The sequence below is a fragment of the Balaenoptera borealis genome (assembly GCF_965194805.1).
Source record: "Balaenoptera borealis genome assembly, chromosome: 7".
In the NCBI taxonomy this organism is placed as follows: Eukaryota; Metazoa; Chordata; class Mammalia; order Artiodactyla; family Balaenopteridae; genus Balaenoptera; species Balaenoptera borealis.
Window position 1 is genome coordinate 64,796,634 of NC_138864.1, and position 26,182 is coordinate 64,822,815.

Sequence of the window (26,182 nt, forward strand, 5' to 3'; positions counted from 1 at the left end):
GCCAAGGTATGCTATTATCTATCTACTATTACTTACTATGTCTTAAAAATATTGTATTTCTTATTTATCCTTATGTTTAATTTGAAAATGCTGAGGATTTTGGATTTCAGGCAGCCTTGTGTAATTAGGAGTAATGGTGTACCATGATTCATTGCTTTCAATTTTGCTTTAAAGTTTGATTAAAAGTTCAAATAACTTGTTGTAGGTAGAAACTATCTTTTTCCCACTTGTATTAGGGGACCCTAATGAGGGTTTCCAATGCTTTGTTCCTTGCAATTAAATGCTTGTTCTGTGTATAGAATTAGTGTAAAGATTGGTTTATGGTTCAAAGATGCCACTAATTGACAATCTAATGTATTCTGAAACCTGTTGTGTTTCCAATTCAAGTCTATGTTTGTTGCCAATTATACCCCAATTAACTCCAGTTTCAGTGTGAGCAGTTTTTTTTCCTCCACTGCACTAGATAGAGGGGATGCCTTTAACTGAAGCTTCTCTGATCTTACGGCTTTTCTCCTCTTTCAAAAAAGATATGCTCTATGAAGCATATTCAGTGCATTTCAGTAAGTCCTGTTGTCCATCAGAGTCTATTTGATTAGAGCATTAGGAAGATATAATAGGTATAGGTGAAATCAAAGGGAAAGAGAAGGTCAAATATAGTCAGACACTGCTGTATTTAATTTTAATATTATCTGAACAAAAATTTTTTAAGTGCAGACTTCATATAAGATATCATGCCTGGCACTTTGCTAGTATGTAGTAGTAAATTTTTGCAAACATTTAAGAACTACAGATATCTTCAGTAATGGCAAATATTAATTCCAGAAGAATACCAACTTCTCAACCATGATTAATGAGAGAGCCAGTACAGTTTTAATCGTGGTGCTGCCACTTATTGGGTGTGGTGAAATTACTTTTATTTAGTAAAATAAATTATATTCATTCTGAAATAAAATCTCTTTGATCCTAATATTTCTGAACTGTAAAGCAGGAATAATAAACAATAAGCACAGGTGTGTGTGTGTGTGAATTTGAAGATATTTTTCATTGTTTGCAGATGAGCTCCTGTGTCTGTAATTAGCAATTTAACACAAGTTGGGGAAGGTTTTTCGACACCAGAGTTTGAACACTGCCAGAAAGTTTTAATGTATGTGCAACAGTACACGTTAGCTTGGTTGGGAGGAGTGAAAACAATGGGAGGGCCATTCAGAGAGCTGATCTTACCTAGAGAAAGGCACTAGCCGAGAGTGTTGTGCATGTTTTCCCTGAGCAGAACTTCTCAGCTTTGAGCATGTGCCTTCAAAGAGTTGTTTGTTGTTTGTTTTCGATTCTTTTTTAATGAAGTGTAGTTGATTTATAATGTTGTGTTAGGTTCAGGTGTACAGCAAAGTGATTCATTTATATGTGTGTGTGTGTGCGTGTGTGTGTGTATATTCCTTTTTCAGATTCTTTTCCGTTATAGGTTATTGCAAGACACTGAGTAGAGTTCCCTGTGCTATACAGTAGGTCCTTGTTTATTTTATATATAGTAGTGTGTATATGTTAATCCCAAACTCCTAATTTATCCCTCCCCCTACCTTCCCCTTTGGTAACCATAAGTTTGTTTTCTATGTCTGGGAATCTATTTCTGTTTTGTAAATAAGTTCATTTGTATCTTTTCTTAGATGTAAAAAAGATGTAAGCGATATCATATGATACTTGTTTTTCTCCGGCTTACTTCACTTAGTATGATAATCTCTAGGTCCATCCATGCTGTTGCAAATGGCATTATTTCATTCTTTTTTATGACTAATATTCCATTGTTTGTGTGTGTGTGTGTATGTATATACACACACACATATACATATATACCACACCTTCTTTATCCATTCATCTGTCAGTGGACATTGAGGTTGCTCCTATATCTTGGCTGTTGTAAATAGTGCTGCTGTGAACATTGGGGTGCATGTATCTTTTCGAATTAGAGTTTTCTCTGTGTATATGCCCAGGAATGGGATCACTGGATCATATGGCAACTCTATTTTTAGTTTTTTAGAGAACCTCCATACTGTTCTCCATAGTGGCTGCACCAGTTTACATTCCCACCAACAGTTCAGGAGGGTTCCTTTTTTCCACACCCTCTCCAGCACTTATTATTAGTAGACTTTTTGATGATAGCCATTCTGACTGGTGTGAGGTGATACCTCATTGTAGTTTTGATTTGCATTTCTCTACTAATTAGCGATGTTGAGCATCTTTTCATGTGCCTCTTGACCATTTGTATGTTCAAAGAGCTGTTTAATTGAGCATCTTCTTTGGAGAGTTTCCAGAGGGCTGAGCAGACATGATTGTAGTTTTCTATCTAGAGAAGCTAAGAAGAATTACACTGAGCTAGCATAGTCCCAGAGGCAGAAATAAGTTTGAAGAAAAGAAAAGATGTCACTGACCATCATATTGATAATAATAATTGCAGCTAATAGGTACTGAATACCTAGCCTGATCCAAACAGTGTTCTAAATGCTTCATATAGACTATAATATTTTAATTGCCAAAAAGATCTTATGAGATAGGTATTCATATTATCCTCATTTATAAATGAAGGAACTGAAGCACAAAGAATTATTTAATTTGCTCAGGCAGAATTTTAAGATGACTCCCCATGATTCCCAGCTCCTGGATATTCAATCAAACACTAATCTTGGTACTGCTGTGAAGAGATTTTGCAGATGTAATTCAAATGCAAATTCAATTGATGTTAAGGTATGGAGATTTATCCAGGTGGACCTGACTGACAAAATCACATGAGCCCTTTAAAAGCAGAAAGTTTTCTCAAGCTGGTGGCAGAAGTCAGATTCAAGCAAGAAGGATTTGAGGTCCCCTGACTTCTTTAATGATGGAGAGAAAGACTGGAAAAGACCTGAGAGTGACCCCTACTGATAGCCGGCCAGAAAACAGGGACCACAGTCTTGCAGCAGCAAAGACCTTTATTCTGTCAACAACCGAATCAGCCTGGTAGTGGGATTTTCCCCAGACCCTACAGGCAACCACCCAGTCTATCCGACATGTGATTTTAGTCTCATGGTACCGTGAGCAGAGAACCCAGCGGTACCATACTGGACTTGTGGCTTACTGAAGTTTGATCAAATAAATGTTATTTTAAGCGGCTCTGTTTGTAGTGACAGTAATAGAAAACTAGTACTGTCATAAATATACTGAGTGGGAACCTCCCTGGCAGTCCAGTGGTTAAGACTCCACACTTCCAGTGCAGGGGGCGTGGTTTTGATCCCTGGTCGGAGAATTAAGGTCCCACATGCTTAGTGGCGTGGCCAAAATAATAAACAAACAAACAAACTGAGTGCACATGTTCTTAACCTGCTAAGCTCTTTAGAAGTAGAAGATAGACTGAGACACAAAACGGACCTCAGACCCAGGAAATACACATAGGCTGCAGTCAGAGTTAAGACTTGGAGGTGACGTGGTGTAGCCAGTAGCTCAGCATGAAAAATCATCTCCGGGGGAGAAGGTGATCTGAGGTGTGCCCAGGTCATGAGAGAGAGAAGGAGAGAGAGATAGGAAGATATCTATCTACTATCTATCTGTCTAGCTATGTAGCTATCTACTCTATCTGAGAGACAGAGGCAGACACTGATTGGGTCAGAAGTTGGATCCCTCTGTAGCCCACTTAGTATCACATGAGTCAACCTTAGGGAGCGTAGCCTGGTCTGTAGGTGTTTGGGAAGTGGACAGAAGGAGCATGAGTATGTCACCTAGAGCCTTGCAACTCAAAATGTGGCTTGAGGACCAACATCACCTGGAAGCTTGTTAGAAATGCTGAATATCAGTTCCTGCCCTAGACGTAGTAAGTCAGAATCTGCATTTTGACACGATACTAGATAATTTATTTGCACAGTAAAGTTTTTGAAGCACTGCACTAGGAAAAAAGAAGAAACCAACAGTTTCTGTATTACAGTTTCTGTCAGTTGCCAAGTAGAGTATAGATGAGGAAAAAGATCTTAATGGAATTTGAAATATTTTTCTTCATTTTCTATGTTTTAGTATCCTTCTAGTAAATTATAGTGATCTATATGGCTTAGAAAAAACTGTTCAGAAAATTCAAAGGATGAAACAAATGGATTGCAGAGCTGAGAAAGAAAATAACTCACGTCCATGAATCTTCAAATGATTTGTATACGTCTTTAAAGAAAGATCCGCATGTTAACAATGTGTATGAATTGTATATGAAACCCTGATAATATATTTACTACGTACTGCTTGCATTGTCTTATTTATCTGGGTATGTAGCATCCCACATAAAGAAAAGAACCCACACATTGTATTTTTTAACAGTTTGAATGGTGTGCACATGTTGAAACATGTGACTAGAGCCCTAAGAAATTTTATTGCATGTTCAAATTTTAAAGCAAATATCACTATTTTAAATCATACAAATCCTTTTTTTAAAATAATAAGAATTACAAAAAGAATTTTTAAAAATCAGTATATGAAAGGGAGGTTGTTTTTCATGTTCTTGTAGAATAAAATTAATAATCAAAGATTTCATTGCTTTAAAGAGGACAGTGCAAAAACATAGGCATATAAATTGACAAAGCAAACAACCTAGGCATATAAATTTACATACAGTTATTTAAAATTGTCATTTTTTCCAACGTGAAGCTGGAGTTACTTGTAGATGAAGTCTGTTCTTTTTCCTTGGGCTATGAAGCAATCATGAATACAGGAATACTTTATTAGAGAGATAAGGCAGTGAGAGCAAACAGGCATGAAACCCAGGGCACAACAATCCTGACAGGAGATTGCCATTAAGATCAAAATAAATTATTATAATTTTTAGAAATGTTTGTGAGAGATAATTTAGTCTTTCACCTACTTTCGGGAAGGGCTATATGTAAACAGACACAACAGGAAAACACTCCAACTACAGTTTTGGCAATAAGATAATTTTTAGTAAAGGCTTTACCTGTGAAGTTCCTGCCATTTGGTTGTACACTGAACTGTTAACTTTTTCTTCTGAAGCCAATATATGTATTAATTGTTAATTTGAATTAGTAATCTTTGTATTAGACTTGAATTCTTTTCTCATTAAGTGGATTTTTCAGTAGGGAAAAATAGAATTACATAAAACCCAACTACTTTCTAAAAGTTGTAAGACATTTCCAATATCATGTGGTTGGTTTGTATTCGAAATGAGTGCCCTTTATTATGTTTTGCACTATTTTTGTAGAAAAAGAGAGTACATTATTTAATCAATTTCCCTTTCGTTATCCCATGAGTTGGAAGTCTGCCAGAAATTGATCCAACAAGTGATATCCATTTAACCTGATCTACAATCAGAAGACCTGTAAAATACATTCCACATCTTTTAGCACGTTGTATGGCTTGTCATTTTCAGAAAGTAATTATGAAAATAGTGAACCTTCAATAATTACAAACAATTAAAATAAATATAACCTTATAAAATTTTCAACTAATAAATACTATTTCCATACAGTTTTTTTTTTTTTTAAGATTTATTTATTGATTGATTGATTGCTATGTTGGGTCTTCGTTTCTGTGTCAGGGCTTTCTCTAGTTGCGGCAAGCGGGGGCCACTCTTCATCGCAGTGCGCGGGCCTCTCACTATCGCCGCCTCTCTTGTTGCGGAGCACAGGCTGCAGACGCGCAGGCTCAGTAGTTGTGGCTCACAGGCCCAGTTGCTCCGCGGCATGTGGGATCTTCCCAGACCAGGGCACGAACCCGTGTCCCCTGCATTAGCAGGCAGATTCTCAACCACTGCGCCACCAGGGAAGCCCTTCCATACAGTTTTAAGAATATTCTTCTTACTGTTCTGATTCAGCTTCAGAACCATGTATAAAAATTTTGTTTAAGATTTCATTTAGAGCAGCACAAGATGTATTGGGACAAAGCAACCATGTATGTGTATACCTTCAGTGCCCTTTTTTGACATTTCCATCAATACAAATTATAATCACTTTTATAACACACTCTATTTACATGAGCTCCAAGAAATAAGTTATGTGATAACTGTTACACTTTAGTTACACAGATGGAAAGTTGAAGATGTCACCGTGGAGAAGTGCTGTCATCAAGCAGCAAAACTAGTGTGTTCTGAAATTAAGTGTGAGTTTGAAGGGGAATTTTTAAAATGTTACATGCAACATTTATTTATTTAGAATACATTTTCATCATCATAACTAACTTTGAAGGTAACACACTTGCTCAATTTTTAAGGATTCTTTCTGCCTTGTGCATGATTTACTTATACTTTATATATTACTTTTATGTATACTTTGTGAGTTGAGCTCAGAAATTATAGTCATAAAGTCAGAAAACTTAAACTGATGAGAAAATTAACAACCAGTGATAACAAATAGTTGGGACATCTGAAAGATGCAGAGCTTACATTAGTACTTTTTACTAGGAAGACATTTCTAGTGGGTTTTCTCCAGTTTTCTTCAGGGAGAAGACATTAAAAAGCATCATAAAAGTAGACCAATATTAGTACAATATGGGTTTAATTTGATTTTAAAGTATATTCATATACTTCATTTTCTCTTCTCTATGGCTAAAGGACATGATTTAAAAAAAAATGTGTTTTAAAGAGTGAGGCTGCATAAAGAAAGAATGAAATAACGCCATTTGCAGCAACATGGATGGACCTAGAGATTATCATACTAAGTGAAGTAAGTCAGAGAAAGACAAATATCATATGATATCGCTTATATGTGTAATCTAAAAAAAAAAATGATACAAATGAACTTAATTACAAAACAGAAACAGTCTCACAGACATAGAAAACAAACTTATAGTTACCAAAGGGGAAAGATGGGGGGAGGAATAAATTAGGAGTTTGGGATTAACATATATACACTACTATATGTAAAATAGATAGTCAACAAGGACCTACTATATAGAACAGGGAACTCTGCTGAATGTTCTGTAATAACCTATATGGGAAAAGAATCTGAAAAAGAATGGATATATGTATAACTGAATCACTTTGCTGTACACCTGAAACTAAAACAACGTTGTAAATCAACTATACTCTAATGTAAAATAAAAATTAAATTTAAAAAGAAGAGTGAGGCTGCAGTGCTTAGCTAGAATGTGAAATTCCATGCCTCAAGGTCAGCCTCGAACTAACCTGAACACAGAAGTCACGCTGTTTTATTAGTATGACAGAAGTTCATTTATTTTCTTGCTGCAAATTTGCTGTATTGGGCTTTTCTGGCTCTTAATTAGTTATCTGCCTCTTAGCAATGTTAAGGTATATTGACATTGTAAATGCAAAAGCAAAGCAATCAGTAACATTTCAAGGCACCTACATACAGATATGCTTATTTTTTAAGTCACTTCATATAAAATAAGAAATAAACTTGAGCTACATAGCTGACTCAAAACCTGATCTGATTCTCCAATTTTAGGTACCTATTTAAAATGATTAGAACTGTTAGTTTCTGCAATTAACGTTGCTCTCTCTTCACATTATCATTTCTGAAATCAGCAAATTCCGAAATCTTTGTACTTCCTTTCTGTGTTGGATGATTTCCAATTTGAAGTGTTGTTTTGAACCTAAATAGAATCAGCCCAGAACAGCTCTGTGATACATTGAGAAATAAAGGTGTCTTTGGAGAGAGAACTTCAAGTGCAAATTAACTTGAAATAATTTAACCTGAGTGTGGAATAATTTGCAGTCTTTCTTCTGTGCAGCTGTGGGAATTGCTTCTATAGGCCCGATTGGGGGAATTGCCTGGCTACTTGCAATTTTGTCACATCTGTCAGCTGTAGCTAAATGGAAAATATAGTAAGAGGTAACATTACATAGATTTGGGAAGTTCCCTAGGGGGTCTTGTCTCTTTGCAGCAGTGAATAAATTATATGAGAGCTGAAATGAAATACAGTATTGTTGATTTGCCAAAGCATGAAATTTGAAAGAAAAAAAAAGAAATCATTTCTTAGATTCACTATGTAAATCCTCTACAGCCAGAAGCTCCTATCTGTCACGATCACAACTTCTGTTCCCCAAATCAGCCCAATGTTATCTAGGAAGGTTGTGTTTTTTTCTGGTTTGTAATTTTTATGAAAATATTTTACAGAGAAATAATCATTAAATCATATTTAGATACATATAGTCAACAAATTTCCATTTTTGGAAAAAAAAGTTATGTGCCAGCAGACCTACAATATTAAGTGTCAGAATTCATCAAAGGTTAATTTAATATGATTATACAGTAAAAACAGTCAACAGCTTCCAAATCAAGTGGGTGCAGTTGTATAATATATATAGTTGAAACACCAGGTATCGGCAGTAGTTTACTAGAAGATGGCAATGTGTAGTGCTTATTAACATGCATTTAATTGGTGTTAATTTTAGTGGAGGAACTTTATGATTTTCAATTCCTAGGAAGACTCCTAAGTGTAGAAACTAAGTGACCTTCAGTTTGGTCTTCTTACTGTACATGTTCCTGCATTTCTACACAGAGATCTTTAGGTAGCCGGTTAATAAAAATAGCTTTCTCTCTCATCTTGAAGAGTTCTTGTGAAGGTTAACAAGAAGACGTTTGAAAGCAGTTTATAAACTGTAAAGGATCAATAATGATTATTATTATCTCTTGGAGTTCAATAAGCAGCTGAAGAACAAGGATTGTGCATGCCTCTTGCTTGCGTATTCACATAAAATATTTATCTCATTGCATAATCTCAAGATTTGCCTTGATGTTCATGTAAGAAATATTTCCTACACATTAAATTTATGCAGAATACCACATGAGCCATAAAACTGTCAGTCATAAGTATCCTGAAGGAGTTTGTTGTCCACAAATATGGTAGCATATAACAAACATGAAAAAAAACTGTTAGCTGAATTACGGAAAAATAAAATTCTGTTCTTCCGGAGGGAATCTGTGAGGACTTTTGGACGTAAGTTGGCCTTAAAGAGTTAATAAGCAGTCAACAGTCTGAGTCAAGTGGGGACGTTATTCTAAGCATAGGGAATGTAATACATGAAAGTTTTGGAAGATTCAAGGCAAAAGATAGGTTGGCCAATGACAAATAATACAATTAGATGCAAATATAGGAAAACATTAAACTATTATATATTAAAACACTGGAAATTACAATATTTATTTGGAGAACATAGGTTAAAAGAAACCATATATCTCACAGTGGGAAATGTCATCAAAGTCCATTGTTAATCCACAGAGATGGCAATAAATTTAGCCTCACCAAATTTAAAGATATTGAATTCATTGCAGGTATTTAAAAGCTTGATAATGAATTTGTATTTCCAATTTTCTTGAACTTCTGATTAAAACTGTAGTGGTGAGTCCATATTCTCTTATCAGCATAATCAGAACAGAATTCATGTTCTAGTATAGATTGGACATTCTCTCCATATTATATTACTGCTGATTCTTCAATTATTAATGCTTCTTACCTAGTGCCTGTAGGTATGTGAGTTTGCAAACCCTGATCTAGTAGATCAGGAACTCCCTGTTTGACATTCCTAACAGTTTATACTCCCCTCTCTTTGAACACTACCAAAACCTTTCCTTCTGAGGTAGCCCCGTCATGTTTCAGAACATGTTTTAGAAATTCTTCCTTATACTGAATTAAAATTTGCTTCCTAGTATCTTCTAGATATTTGTCTTAAATATGATTAATGGAGTCACATAAGAAGTCTAATCTTTTTTCCTATGGTAAACCTTTAAAATAATATATTATTTCTTGACAAGTTCATCCTTATTTATGGATTTAGTTACCAACCATGTCGCCAACTCATTATTTTCCACTGCCTACCGAACACTTCTAGGTCTTTGTGTCACACAGAACTTGGAACACAACATGTGTGAATTGAGGCTAAACTCATCGTCTTCCCCACCAAACCAGGTTCTACTTCTGTATTCCCTAGCTTAGTAACTGACCTCAGCATTCATCAAATGACTCAGTCTAGAAACCACAGTCTTCCTAAACTCCTTGTGTTACTTCACATCCGTATCTATTCAGCACGTACCACATGCGCTGAAATTTATTTCAGTCTTTCATCATTGCTGTGGACCATGGCAATAGCCTCCTAGTCCCCTTGTCCTAAATTATGCTCACCTTCAGTGTAGTCTTTATACTGATGCCATAAAGTCTCTCTGAAATGTGGATTTTTGTGGTTATTCCCCTAATTTAAAAAAATGCCATTGGAGTACCACCATATTCAAAATGAAGTTCAAACTATTAGCTTGCTTTTCAGAATTAGTTACTACTATGTTCCAATATACTGTCACACCAACATTTAGTTTTCCATATTATCTATCAACTAACTCCTCTCCCAGTATCCTTTCTGTCTCATTTGACAGCCTGACTCTCTTGGGTCCTGTAATATGAGTTCAGTTAAAGCCTCCCTGGTCAGGCCATTCTGCTCTACCCCATTTGAGACAGATTAGGTACTCAGTTTTGTCTTTCCATAGTAACTTATGCATACAGCTAGCACTACATGGAAATCAGTATTTTCTTTTTTCTCTCTCTCTAATACTAAGTATGCTATGGAGGATACAGATATCTTGATAATTTCCTGGAACTCTAGCATCTAGCAAAGAGATTGGCTCACATTTGGCACTCATTAAACGTTAATGGGATAAATGAATCAGTGACTACTTATAGGTTAATAATCTTTAGGTTGTCATATTTTCTAAGACACTTCATTATCCTGACTGTTCTTGATATACTCTCTGTTTTGCCAATACTCTCCTTTAATTAAGGTATATTATGATCAGGAAGAGATGAACAGGAAGACATAATTCTGTGATGAAAGATGTATGAACTTTAAAGTCAAATATACTTGGTTTAATATTTCATTCAGATGCTACCTGTGTGATTAGGGGAAATTTATTCACCTCACTGGGTTTTGGTTTCCTCATCCATAAAATATGAATAATAGTATCTGATCACAGAGTTATTGCTGAGATTAAATGATACAGTCTAGGGAAGGATTCTGACATTCAGCAAATTAATATAATCCCACTCGAATTGAATATTCCAGGGATGTAAGCCTGTTGCAACATTTACAAATCAGTCAGTGTCATGGGCCATATTAACAAAATGAAGGATAAAAATCATATGATCATCTCAATAGATGCAGAAAAAACATTTGACAAAATTTAACACCTATTTATCATAAAGACTCTGAACAAAATGGGTACAGGGGGAACATACCTCAACATTATAAAGGCCATATATGACAAGTCTGTGGTTAATGTCATGCTCAGTGGTGAAAAGCTGAAAGTTTGTCCTCTAAGATCAGGAACACGACAAGGATGCTCACTCTCACCACTTTTATTCAGCATAGTATTGGAGGACTTCCCTGGTGGCGCAGTGGTTAAGAATCCGCCTGTCAGTGCAGGGGACACGGGTTTGATCCCTGGTTCGGGAAGATCCCACATGCTGCAGAGCACCTAAACCCATGCGCCACAACTACTGAAGCCCACGTACCTAGAGCCTGTGCTCCGCAACAAGAGAAGCCACTGCAATGAGAAGCCCGCACACTGCAACAAAGAGTAGCCCCCTTTCACCACAACTAGAGAGAGCCTGTGTGCAGCAGTGGAGAACCAATGCAGCCAAAAATAAATAAACTTTAAAAATAAATAAATAAATAAATAAATAAAAACCCATAGTATTGGAAGTCCTAGCCAGAGCAGTTAGGCAAGAAAAAAAAAGGGGGGGATCCAAATTGGAAAGGAAGAAGTAAAACTGTCACTATTTGCAGATGAAATGATATTATATATGGAAAACTGTAAAGACTACAGCAAAAAACTGTTAGAACTAATATACTAATTGAGTAATGTTACAGGGTACAAAATCAATACACAAAAATCTGTCACACTCCTATGTACTAATAATGAACTATCAGAGAAATTAAGAAAACAGTCTCATTTACTATTGAATCAAAAAGAATAAAATACCTAGGAATAAATTTGACAAGGTGAAAGGCCTGTATACTGAAAACTACAAGACATTGAGGAAAGAAATTGAAGAAGACATAAATGAAAGATATTCCATGCTCATGGAATTGGAAGAATTAATATGTTAAATTATCCATACTACCCAAAGCAATATACAGATTAATGCAATCCCTATAAAAATTCCAGTGGCATTTTTCACAGAAATAGAACAAACAATCCTAAAATTTGTATGGAATCACAAAAGACCCCAAATAACCAAAGCAATCTTGAGAAAGAAGAACAAAGTTGGAGGCATCACACTCCCTGATTTCAAACTGTATTACAAAGCTATAATAACCTAAACAGTATGGTATTGGCATGAAAACAAATGCATAGATCAATGGAACAGAGTACAGAGCCCAGAAATCAACTTACGAATATATGGTCAATTAATTTACCACAAAGGATTCAAGAATATAAAATGGGGAAAGGACTATCTCTTCAATAAATAGTGTTGGGAACTTACCAGCCACATGTGAAGTAATGAAACTGGACAACTATCTTCCACCATACACAAAAGTTAGCTCAAAGTGGATTAAAGATATGAACATAAGGCCTGAAACCATAAAACTCCTAGAAGAAAATATAGGCAGTACTAGCTCCTTGACAGGTCTTGGTGATGATTTTTAAAAATCTGACACCAAAAGTAAAAGCAACAAAAGTAAAAATAAACAAGCAGGATTGCATCAAACTAGAAAGCTTCTGTACAGCAATGGAAACCATCAACAAAATAAGACAACCTACTGAAAGTGGGAGAAAAATTTGCAAATCTTATCTAATAAGGGGTTAATATCTAAAATATATAAAGAACTCAGACAATTCAATAGCAAAAAAAAGCCTAATTTAAAAATGAGCAGAAGATCTAAATAGACATTTTTTCAAAGAAGATATAAAGATGGCCAACAGGTACATGAAAAGGTGCTAAACATCATGAATTGTCAGGGAAATGCAAGCCAAAACCACAATGAGACATCACCTGTTAGAATGGCTATTATCAATAAAACAAAAGATCACAAGTGTTGGTGAGGTTGTGGAGAAAAGGAAACCTTTGTGCACTGTTGGTGGGACTCTAAATTGGTGTAGCCACTGTGGAAAACAGTAAGGAAACTCCTCAAAATTTAAAAATACAGCTACCATATGATCCAGTAATCCCACTTCTGGGTATATAGCTAAAGGAAATGAAAACAAGATATTCAAGAGATATCCACACTCCCATATTCATTGCAGCATTATCCACAATAGCTAAGACATTGAAACAACGTAAGTCTCTATTGATGGATAATAGATACTGAAATTGTGGTGTGTCTGTATACCCAATGGAATATTATTCAGCCATAAAAATGAATGAAATCTTGCCATTTGCAACAGCATTCATGGACCTCTAGGGCATTATACTTACTGAAATAAGGCAGACAGGGAAAGACAAATATCATATGATCTCTCTTACATGTGGATTCTTAAAAAAAAAAAAGAAAAGAAAAAGAAACCTTACAGATACAGAGAACAGATTGGTGGTTGCCAGAGGTAGGAGATGTGGGGGGTAGGAAAAAGGGGTTAAGGAAGTCAAAAGGTAAAAGCAAAATATACAATTCACTGTTTTTAGTATCCTCACAGTTGTACAACCATTGGCAAAATCTGTTTAAAAAACTAGACTGAGTCTGGTGTGCTGTCTATAGCCATAAGTATTAACTAAATGTAGTGTGAGCTCATTAATATTATATACTTGTTCCTGTGCAAGTAAATAAATTTAAAAGATACACACCATTGTTAAGTGCGGTCACCTCTTAGAAAAAGTAGATATTATTTTGTCAAAGAAAAAAATTCATTTCTTTACATTAGGTTTATATTCTGGAACTCATCACATCACTGCAGTACATAACGCTTATGCTAAAATTTTTGTCAAATAGTCCTCCAGAATTAGACTTCGAACTCCCACTCTTTTGATAGATATATCAATGGATTTATAGTTCTGAGAAATGGAATATAACAGTTTAATACATATAGGTTGAAAAATTGGAATAGGAAGCCTATTGCATACTTCAATTCAAATATTGTGCCTATGTTCAGAGTAACGTTGCTCAAATAGAAACCCACTTGTCTCTTTTCTGTTTGCCGTGGACTGTATTTAACAAGCTTCGTGAGCAGTGTGATGAACAATCTCCACACTTATGAAAGCTTTACCACCTCATATTCAATTGTTGGGATCACAGTCAGCTGCTCTCTCTACAAAGCAGCATCTGTCATTTCAGCCCTTTCATTGGTATTCTACCCTGTATCTGAATACTCTCAGTATTCAGCGTTACTGGAAAGCGCTATGATGGAGAGAGTAGAGCTTGAATTTTAGTGGCTGGCTTGGAACAGACATACAAATGTAGTGTAGTGTATCCGAATCCTGTTCTTCACCAATGGATTTTGGTCCAGCTGTAGTTTCTGGTGGCCTGGGAAGAGCATAGAGTTGGTCTACTTTTTGCCCTTGCTTAAAATGTATGGAGGTAACAGCAATAACTGAAAATGACATATCTAGAGTGACACTGTAAAAAGTCCAAAATGGAGTCACTAATCATCTGGAGTCAGGCTTAGAAAGATAGCCAAGAGGTACAGCAAAATGAGAGCATGGGAATCAATGAGAGATGAAATAAGTACTTAAGAGTGGCAAGACTTAGCTACACTCACTTATACCTTTACATACCTGCATATTTAAAATCCCAACGCAAAACCTCTTTGAGTACGCTTATAAACCTAATGACTGAGATGTTGAGAAAAATACGTGAAATTATTCCTCTGAGTTTTATGAAATAAACTACTCCAAAAATATTTATTGAGATTTCATGAGAGAAGTAAAATAGATGCCTTAATTAGTTATAAATCTTATATATTATAGAAAAATTTTCAAAAATATACATGCAATAAAAGTAATGTTGTAAACCATATCAACAGCTACCGTTTATCATGGTACATGAACCTGATACATGGCAGGTTCTATGCACATGTATTTTCTAATTTGCTCCAACTATTATCCTGGAAGTATTATTACCCTTGTCTTCAAGATAAGGGGAACAGAGAATAAAGCTAGTCAGTAGCAAAGGTACTACTATTTTATTACACCTAACCCATTAATCTTCTCTTATGGAAACGAAATAATATGGTGTCTAACTATGGTTAACCTTATCTTTAATATTCTGACCGGACAGCTCAGTGGTGCTAATCTTGAACTCCAGACTAAATGTTAGTCTCATGTTGATTGCTTTCTAGCTAACTTGGAGCAATCACTTTAAAGTTCCTGAGTTTACTTGAAAATTATAATATGTAGTGAGTTTTGTTATTACTAGCTTTACTAGGTTATGAGGCTCCATCTAGTTAGTGCATAAATGTACTCTGTGAACTGTCAAATGGTATACTTGTTTTTGATAGTGTTCTAGATCAATAAGTTTACTAGATTATAATATGCACATATCTTCAAGATTTCACATTTCACAAGACTGTATATATCCTTTGTTAGAAATGTTTCTTATATTACGAATTTAAACGTATGTCTACATAATCAAAGTACAATTCTGTTTTTTCCTACTTTGAATTCTCTTTAAGATGTTTCGTACAAATTTTGACAAGTTTATAGTATTGAAAGTTCACTAGTTTAGGCTTAAGCATAGAAGCTAAGAATCATGAGGGATACATTTAATATTTCAACAGCATATTCTCTTAGAAAAATTGTTGTAGCTTGAGATTCCCTGTAGTTGCAAGATACAAGTTAGTATCTGAGGAAGTGACTCAAACAAAGACTTAAGGGCTGTCTGGGGAGCCATAGACATGATCATAGAATCTTTTCCTGAAGGATTTCAACTATTAGGCTTAAATTATATTATTTTTAGTAAGATGTTACACATCTCACAGGATGCTTTGTTTTCAGAGTTCAATATTTAGGTCTAGAAATTCGTATTGAAAAGTTAATTCCAAGGTTCACATTTCACATGTTCCAAGATTCACCTCAAGAACATTCCCTAAAATGTTCTTGTTATTTTAAGGAAAGTTGTTTTCTTTAAATTGATTTAAAGCAGTCATATTTAAAGTGTTTTGTCAGAATACTTGAGGTACTTGGGTGGGATGGGAGGATGGAGGGGGGAGATGAGAGTGATGGAGCTAACTAAATAACAGCATCCTCTTCAAACCAGTTCAGCTTTATCCTTATTTGTTATTACATTGAGCATCTGCCTAATATTTTAGCCTTTTTAAAAAATATTCAGCTGCTAAAACTGAAGAGCAGAAGTGTAAAACCAATGGCCTAAAGTAAAGCAGTCCTGTTTTCCCATGGGAGATAGAGAATTGCTCCTGAAATAATACACCTGTCATATAGCCATGCGGATTGATCACCTTATCCATTTTATTTACATAAATTATTATCTTCTTATTTAAGTATATCAGAAGCACTGTTAGCACATGCTTCAGTAGGAACTACGTGAAGCCATTGCACAAGACCTATAATTACGCCCAATCCAAGTATGCATTATTTACAGATTTCACATTTTGTAACCATCATTTCTACTCTTGACTTTCTTCCTCCCACAGGTTTTGGTCGTCATTCCCGATCCCATCATCTTTTATTGAGCTAGAACCTTTGGATCCATTTTGCCCTACCTAAGCCTTTCATAGCTTTACATGTTACTCCATTCGACACTGGTGACTTAATCATCCACACGGGCTTTTTGTGATTGGGTTTTGTTAACGTAGAAATTTTTTTGGAGTTTCTCTGCCTTCTAATTGACAGAATATTTCTGTAATGCTATGTGTGATTTTTAAATATTCACTTATTTGTTAAATTATTATTTTATATCTGAATATTATATATATATATTTTTTGAGAATAGTATTTCCTGTTTCATGGTTACCTCTAGGCTTAGGAGAAATATGAATGTTTTCTCTTTTATTATCTTTTATATATTTGTATAACATCCCACAAGAAGCTATATGTAGGGAATTATAACATTTATACATCACTCTTGCAAAAGGATCTGTAGAATATGAGCTTTGGAAGAGTTTCAAAGGCAGCTGTAGCCTGATGGGAAGGTAGATCTCTTTCTGCCAAGTTATCCTCTCTTCAGCCTTTATGGCAGCTTACCCTCTCATTCTATTAGGAAGCCTCCACTGACCCCCTGGTCCAGGTTAAATACCTCTGTTGTACTCTCTTACTACCATGTACTTCTCTTTGGTAGTATTTATTACAATTGCAATTTTCCGTGCGTTTTACCATGAGCATTTGATTAATGTCTGTCTCCCTATTGGACTGTGAGTTCCTTGAGGGCCAAGAGAATCAATCTTCTTGTTCATCATTGTATCTTCAGTGTCTACCCTACTGCTGGACCTACCAGGCTCAAAAAATAAGCATTGAAGAAATATGAATAAATGCATGGATGTGAATTATTTCCTTCATTTGGAATTACGTTCATCCCAAACTTTAAAGGATATGAAAACCTAACACATTATGGACATTTTACTCATAGGTAAATAATTTCTTCCCAAAATATAAAAATCTCACCCTTCTTTTTTTTAAAAAAAAGTGAGGACTTGCATAAATTTTATGATTGTATGACTTCAGTGTTTCACTTAAATTTATCACTGATACCTATCTACTTTAGGTAACATTTTGTTACTTAGAAAATACCACTAGGAATTTAAAGGGAAACTAAAGATTGGTAAAGGAAGTATCATCCAGGTATCCCACTACATGAACACTTGTGTTCAACTCAGCTAACAGTTTAAAAGGGAATATTTCAGCTAAGGAGGGAGGTTAGGAGTATCAGCAAAAAAATGTGTATAGTTGTAATCTTTCTCTCTTTCTCTCCCCCTCCCCCCACATATGTATATATATGTCTGTATATGTATGAATATACAGACATATGTACACACACACATATATAAAAACAATTCTTGTAGGGAAATTGTTGCCTTGTTTTCCCCATGGAGAAGATTTGAGGAAAGCATGAATTGTTTGGGGAGTGGCAAAAATTAGCCTTCAGGGTGCTAACATCTCCCAAAAGGACTCTCAGGGTGGGTCAGTATATGTATCATAGAGCAAGAGTCCTCAGTAAATGAAACTTGGAAGTCTCAAACTTCCACCTTCTGAAATACTGGGGCAACTTCCTTAAATAACAGAGCTGAAGAGAAAGCACAGACATCAGCCCCAGCACAAATTCCATGACAGGAAATTACTCTAAGAATTTCAGGAGACTATGAAGTGCTGTCTTTTTCCTCACTCTAAGAAGAATACGTGGTAATGTTGACTATTTAGGTTCATATTTGGTATTTACTATGAATTCTTTATTTGCCAGAAGCTAAACAAGCCTCATGATATTCTTCTTGAAATAAGATGAAATTTATAATTTGGCAGCATTTTATTAACAGCCAAAGCTTTGAATTTAATGCAGGCAGATAACAAACCTCTGGAGCCCAGCTTGCCAGGAATGCTCAGTGGTCTTTGTCCAATGCTAACCTTTTTTCTTTATTCACTCCAACTGGGTGAGAGCTTTCTTAATTGGAGTAGGTTCCATACATAAAAAGCTATCTTCACTCCACTTACTATTGATTTCTAAAGGCTTGACCTCGTATTTTTCAAAATTGTGAGTTAACCTTCTTGCCTCAAGGAGAATGGCACCTGGGGATGACATTTCCATTTTCTAAAGTAATATGACCATAGAAGCAGGACTAAAATGACCCATGACATTAACCTATGGCTCTTAAGAGGATAACATCATTTACCTAATTTGGTAAAAGAAAAAAAGAAAACCATGATTTCATGTTCAATTGACCAAAAAAAATAAAAAGAGGAGCATGGATTCTGTTTTTCAGAAAGATCCTCAAAACCTTTTCTCAGTAGGATGTGACAAGGCCAAGGTCACAGAAGTCAAGTCTACTCTCTGCACTGTCAGTTATTCAGTCATAACCCTGTTTCAGTAAGAGTTACTTCTTTATTCCCATCAAATTAGGGAAAGTGACAGCTAAGAGAAAAGCGTTTTATTGCACACCGTGATATCGAAAGCAGTCGTTGAACCAGCAAGTGCTTTGACCTGACATAATAGTTATCATTTTAGCAGCTTTAACCAGTTTGGTTATAATTACTGGCCAATAGTTTGTCAAATAAAGAATTCCTCTGTTCAGACTCTGTAGCTTAATCCTTTATGACATAGCCCTATCATGGCTAGAGCTTACATTGTCATATCTTAAATGTTTTCTCTGTATTGTATAGAAATTAATTGTTATCCACATTTTAATCTTAAAAAGAAGGAAAGCCTACAAAAGCTTATTCCTACTTGAGAGAACAAATAGAGGAAAGACAGAGACAGAGGGATACTACTCTTTTTTAAAAAATTACTTTCTATCTACATGAATTCCAGTGAAGTCTATCTTTATTATATTTTTCTTTGTAGCTGAACCATTACATTTCACTTACCACAGACATCAAAGGGTTGCTATGTGAATTAACTGCGGTAATGCAAGGCGAGTTCAGAGTAGTTGACTTGATGAGGGGTAGGCACCCAAAACTCTTATTTCTTGGTCAGTTTCCTTTTCCACCATCCCCATTTCATACCTACCTAACTTTCCCTCTTGTTACTCTCCCCTCACTGCTCTACAGTCCTACACACTCACTCCTTCTTTTCCTCTTCAGAACATTTGCTCATGTTTCTCTCTCTGCCTGAAATGTCCTATGCTTGCCCACTGTGTGGCTACTGCGTCATCATGCAGTCTGTGTTTAGGTTTTACCTCTCAGGAAAGTCTGTCTGTGCATCCTGTGAGGTGGTCCCTCTTCCTTACTAAAGCAGTATCCTTTGGTTCTCCCATGGCATCTTGTCATCTTGAATGTATGGGTGAGTGATTGTATGCAGTGCTTGTTTTCTTGCCATTAGACTATATGCCAGTGAGTTTCCATCCAGGCTGCACTTTAAAATATCTGGGAAGCTTGGAAAACAGTACTGGTGCTTGGGCTCCATCTGCTAGAAATTTCCAGTAATTGGCCTTGGGTAAGGGCCAGGTATCAGTATTGTTTAGAAGTTCCCCAGATGATTCTAACTCACAGCAGAGTTAAGGAGCTCTGCCCTGAGCTGCAGGAAAGCACCAGTCGGCTTCACTGACCACTAGCACAGGGCTTGCTAGGTATGAGACCTATTATGACCAACTATGGGATATGAATGTTTGAATTAATGTCTGGCTTATCACTGGCATTCTAGTTTTCTTTGTCAAAATATTCCTTGGAGATGATAAAAGTATTCTCAAGCAGCGATAGTCTAAAAGTTGAAATGAAAAAGATACTTGGAAGTGTAAGGAGCGCTTCTGAGCTTCAGAGTAAAAACTAATCCTGTTTTCCCCTTCCAGTGATGTAAAGAAAATATTTTCCTTCAGTTTTTTTACTGAGAAGAACGTTTTAAGAATGTCTGCCACAAAATATGACCATGAGCTGTGTGTGTGTATGCGTGTGTATGTATATTTCATTTTTCTTACTTTTGAGAATCTATCCATAAATCACTAAAGCCATAAACCAGTATCCTTACCATAGGACAGTCATTCCAACTTACTATACACAGTCAAAATAATTAAATTTTAAATATGTAAACTTGTTATTCGACTTACTGATTATTAGCAAAATTCATTTTAGTTTTTAAATGTTATCTGTATTTTAGTGCACATTTTTTCACACCTGGTGATTTGGTTATATAATGAGAGCCAGAACTGGAGTGAGGCAAGTGAGGTATTTTTCTCAGTGCAAAATTTAAGTGAGGGGGTTCCACTCAGTAATCAAAATAGTAACATTTTAATGTAATATTTTTAGAAATGCAAATTAATGCAAAAAATCCATCATGAAGAAAATATCAAAATTGTAAATAAAGATTACTGCCATGCTGAACCATATCACAGTCTGAGGCAAAAGGAAAAATGTGCACCTCTAGATACATATTTTGATGTATTTTTTAATGGGTAATTTTTTCAGAATATTATAGTTGATGAAAAATGTTTAAATGATATTTATGCTAAATATTTGGCACAAAACTATTATAATTTTAATTCAGCTGAAGCTAAAATTATTTTAGGTTGTCTCTTGGTCAAGAGAAATTGTCAAACATGGCAATTTTCTCAATTCAAAGTGAGATAAGCAAAGAAGTAGATTTTGAAAAAAAAAAAATTTGATGAATTTGCTTCCATTACAGCCAGAGTTCACAGATTTCCTTTCGCCTCCACCATGGCTCCTTCACACAGCATTGTGACACACATAATGACTTTTTATTTATAAGGTAATTTAACTGCCCACCAAAGGTAAATGTGTCACACTATTAAACCAAGTTAAAATTGTTGGCAAAAGTTAAAAGTGAGACAAAGATGATTGTTCTGTATTGATAATGAAGGTTTAACATTTATGTCCTTTGAAATGTAACATAATATGGTACAAGCATAAATATGCAACATTTGTTCAAAATGGAAGGGTAATAGAATGACTCATAATTGTAGTATTAACACCTCAACTTAATCTAAGATAGTATCAATACGTAATCCAATGAGAGAATTTTAATAATAGAGTGGAAGGCAAGTTTACTGGCTAGATACCAGCTTGACCAAATATTTTTTAACGCAGTACGTTTTAAATAGCAATTGCACTTGCTGTTCTCTGATGGCAAACAATAAGAGCAGAAAAAATATTTTAAGCAAAAAGTAAAATCAGAAATTATAATCCTGGGTTTAAAAAAAATCTTTTTGAGGATTTTAATGTTTCCCCCATGGGAATACCTGAAAGAAAGAAGGAAGTTTAATGATTCTCTAATTAGAAATACTGACAATCAGGAAATGAGCAGACATTCAAAGTTATGATATCAAGTATGCCAGAAGTTCTGGAATATTTTATAAGCTCTAACAAGAATAATTTTATGTAAGTTAGGAATTGAAATTTCCCAAATTGGACTATATTCCATTCTTCATAATAATTGGCCTATTTTCTTCAAAAAAAAATGAGAGGAAAAAAAGAATAAAGCAAAGAGAGCAAAGAGAAAAAACAGTAAACATTATTTTCTTAATACCACTAATCATCAGAAGTTCAACATACTACTGATTATAAATTCTCCTACTCCCTTTAGGAATCTGTTAAATAGACAACCACAGAATGAAAAAATTGACATTGCTATGGAAAATTTTAATCACCCTTATTTGGATTACATGTATTACAGATGAAATGGGTACATTGTGTTTCATTGCCCTAGTAAGATTTCATGATAACCCAAAATATGTTCTTAATTGAACCTTCTGTTTATCTGTTTTTTAATACGTTATATGCATTGTATATTTCTAGTCATCTACCTATAAAGCTAAGTATCGCAAATTAGAAAATTTAAAACAACAAAGATTTTATGTGATCGTCTTTTAAAAGGGTGTGTAAAACTGTAAATGGGTTTCACAGCTATTCAGCAAATTGGAAATTATGATGAATAATCAATGAACGAAAGGTCGGCTCTATGGGATATTTCTCAGCAAGAGGAATGTCTTCTAGACTTCAAAATACTCATGCCTATAAAATCATTTTACTGTTATTTCTACAATTTAAATAATGAGGTATTTGATTATTACTAATAAACAATTTATAGCTCTGAATTGCATCTGGAACAGAAAAGTAAACTGTTTTATCCTAGGAGTTTGTAACGTCTTATAAATAAAACCATTTAGTGCTAGGGGCACAACCAGAGATTGTCAGTGGAGCTGACCATTAGGTTTCCCTCTCATTTTGAAGATTGATTTCACTTGTGCTGGAAGCATCAGAAAAGCAACTAAAAGCATTTGCTACTTTCCTTTCCCACTGTTTACCATTGAAGGTCCATTAATGTTCCTTTGTAGCCTTCATATATTACATAGACAGGACAGGAGAGCTCTTCATTATCTGCTGTCAGCCTACAGAACTGCGCACGTGAAAAACTTTCTATGAAATTTGACACATCTTATGAAACTTGTTAAATCTTATGAAAAATAGCATTATTTTACATAAGTCAGGGAGTCTCACCATCTAAGGCCAGTTGCTGTGCTAGCTGCTGGACTATTAAGAAAATGTGAGCATTTAACAAGAGGTATTAATTTAACATCATAGCAGTAAAGAGGTAGAAATATTGGGGAGCAATTTGAGTATTGGGATCCAGTTTCTTAGCTTAAGATACTCTGAAATCATCTTCGAAAAGATAGGATCAAATCTCTGTGAATAACAGATTTGTACAAAGGACTTTGAAATATATGTCTTGTGCTTTTGCTGAATAAGTTAATACCATCTATAGTGCTTTGATATGAGGCCCCTCTGCCCCAGTGGATCACTTTATTAAACTATCAGAATCCCAGAAATGTGCAGCTTAGCCATGATGTCTTTGGTAAAAGTCAGTTTGTTTTCAGCAGGGCTCTGTTAGATACGTGTTCATACAGCATCAGAGTAAAAGATCAACTATTATCACCCATTAACATAGGGTTATATTTGTTTATCAGTTTATCTAGTTACCTAGGAGAACCCTAAGGCAAACTCTTGAATACAGATATTCTCCTTCATGTATATGAAAATTCAGAACTCAGGCCCCCACCAGGTTGTGCCCCGCTGAATGCCTGGAGCATCTGTTCCCCCTTCCATTTTACAGCCACAGACCCTTAAATTGTAGCCTCTGCCTACTCATTGAAGATTCCCCTAAAGGTTCAAGCATAAACTCCTTACCTCAACCTTCAGTGCTGTCCAGAATCTGGTGAAAACAAGGTTTCCAATCTGTGTCTCTCTCCTTATATTCTACATTATAGCCAAACTAAACTCCTCAGTAATATGTTAATCCAAAAAACCTTCCCCACCCACCCCTTTTTTTGTTGTTGTTGCTGCTGCATGCCTGCTGAATACTACACATTACAACTTACGGTACTGATATTTGTAACACACATGTACACACACACATAAATATAGCACTACCTCGACATGAAAAGTTTGGGAGAGTTGTCACTGGGAATGAAAATGGCTCATATTTTCCAATAAGGTAACAAAGGGCTGGAAGACTGAAAAGGAGTATTTAGGAACAGTAGATTCTTAGATGGAGGATTATACTTGGTTGGATGAGGCAATGTCTATTTCCTAATTTCTGTGGAACTATACTGATAATAGATAAATTTAGAGGTATTGTGTCTCTAAAGGGAGATCATAGATTCTGGTTATGACTTGTTTATTTACATTAATTTATATTCATAAATCTCTAGACATAATAAGACTCTTTAAAAACCAAAAGTTTTACTCTTTTTAAGCACTAATAATTTATCTAGAATTAGGGAGACTACAACCAAAAAATAAGGTGACCTGATCTTTCCTCTTAAGTTCCTGAACAATTGCGGTCATTCATTTATTTGGGGGTCACTTGATACTTTGTACATTCTTAAGTTACAGCATTCTTCAACTTGCAGAGTGTCTGTTTCAAAGAGTTCTCTCACACTGGTTGGCGAAGCATCTTATTTTTTGTATCTCTACGCATGATATAGTAGCTGAAAGAAAAAGAAGTCTTTAATTAATGACTTAAAATACTGATTTTTGAAAACTGTCTTTTAAGTGTTGTATTTCTATCACACTAAGAAATATTTCCTGTTGGGGGTGGTCAGAGGTAAAGGTCTTTCTTCTCTTGTGAGGTAGGTTTTCTGTGCACATTAACTGCAGAATTAATTATTTAAGTTATAAATCAATGAATTGATATTTTATTCTGTTCTTTCATATTCCATGTGGGACATTTCTGTAGCAGAGACCCTCTATATACATAATGGCATGTGGATTAGTGAAATAGAAATATTAAGTGATAAATAGCTTGAACTGGGGGACATGTCAAATCCTGATTCTAGGGGGAATGCTGAGAGTTATGCCATAGACATAGCCAAGAGCCACTCATCTAATAATACTATTCCAGCCCACCTTTTTTGGAACTTGGCTTTAATTTAGGTGGAGAATTCAGAATAGTGGGGAAAATCTGTATACTTACACCATGTATATCTTAACCACTTATGCCCAGGCTCATTATTTAACTTCATGTAAATGTTTATCCTAATGAAATAATTTCTTTCAAGATAGAAGGCTAGATTAAATGTGTTTTCCTCTGTGTTGCACTTTCCTCCATCCATATCTCTATTTTAGGACTTCCATTTAGTGACATCATAAAATTGTGACTATTCCTAGGGCAGCCCTTTAACTCTTAGTTGTGTTTTATAAGTGTTTACTGTTTGTTGTATTCATTTATTCTTGTTTAATTGTGCTGATGTATTGTGAGGTTAAAAACCACAATACTTCCACACCTTACGGGGAAAAATAGATTTCACATCCAGAGTAGAGCACTGCACCGACTTCAGAGACCCGTAGCTCTTGGTCCAGTTTGCTATCATGATTCCCACCTTGACCTTGGAAATATCACTTCAGCATTCTAGTTTCAATGTACACAAAATGAAACATTTGAGTTCAGTGGTCTCTGAAGCCTCTTCTAACTTTAAAAGAGTATACATTTGTTTAACTATTAATATTAAAGTTGTGCATGTTGTTTTCTCCTAATTCACATACTTGTATTTAATATATGGCTTGGGGTTTTTCTAAGTGCTTTTTTTTTTTTTTAACATCTTTATTGGAGTATAATTGCTTTACAATGGTGTGTTAGTTTCTGCTTTATAACAAAGTGAATCAATTATACATATACATATGTTCCCATATCTCTTCCCTCTTGCATCTCCCTCCCTCCCGCCCTCCCTATCCCACACCTCTAGGTGGTCACAAAGCACAGAGCTGATCTCCCTGTGCTATGCGGTTGCTTCCCACTAGCTATCTATTTTACGTTTGGTAGTGTATATATGTCCATGCCACTCTCTCACTTTGTCACATCTTACCCTTTCCCCTCCCTATATCCTCAAGTCCATTCTCTAGTAGGTCTGTGTCTTTATTCCCGTCTTGCCACTAGGTTCTTCATGACCTTTTTTTTTTCCCTTAGATTCCATATATATGTGTTAGCATACTGTATTTGTTTTTCTCTTTCTGACTTACTTCACTCTGTATGACAGACTCTAACTCCATCCGCCTCACTACAAATAACTCCATTTCGTTTCTTTTTATGGCTGAGTAATATTTCATTGTATATATGTGCCACATCTTCTTTATCCATTCATCCAATGATGGACACTTAGGTTGCGTCCATGTCCTGGCT

General features: G+C 35.3%; 1 protein-coding gene and 1 long non-coding RNA gene across 2 annotated transcripts in view; one reads left to right on the forward strand and one right to left on the reverse strand.

The window, feature by feature from the left end:
* Positions 1–25,610, reverse strand: part of LOC309631848 — a 466,259-nt gene extending 440,649 nt beyond the window's left edge. The window contains exon 1 of the long non-coding RNA XR_014246609.1: positions 21,591–25,610. This is a non-coding gene — a long non-coding RNA (uncharacterized lncRNA). The remainder of the gene's footprint in view (positions 1–21,590) is intronic.
* The window catches only part of THSD7A (thrombospondin type 1 domain containing 7A), a 460,930-nt gene that overhangs the window by 140,322 nt on the left and 294,426 nt on the right, over positions 1–26,182 (forward strand). The window lies entirely within an intron of this gene.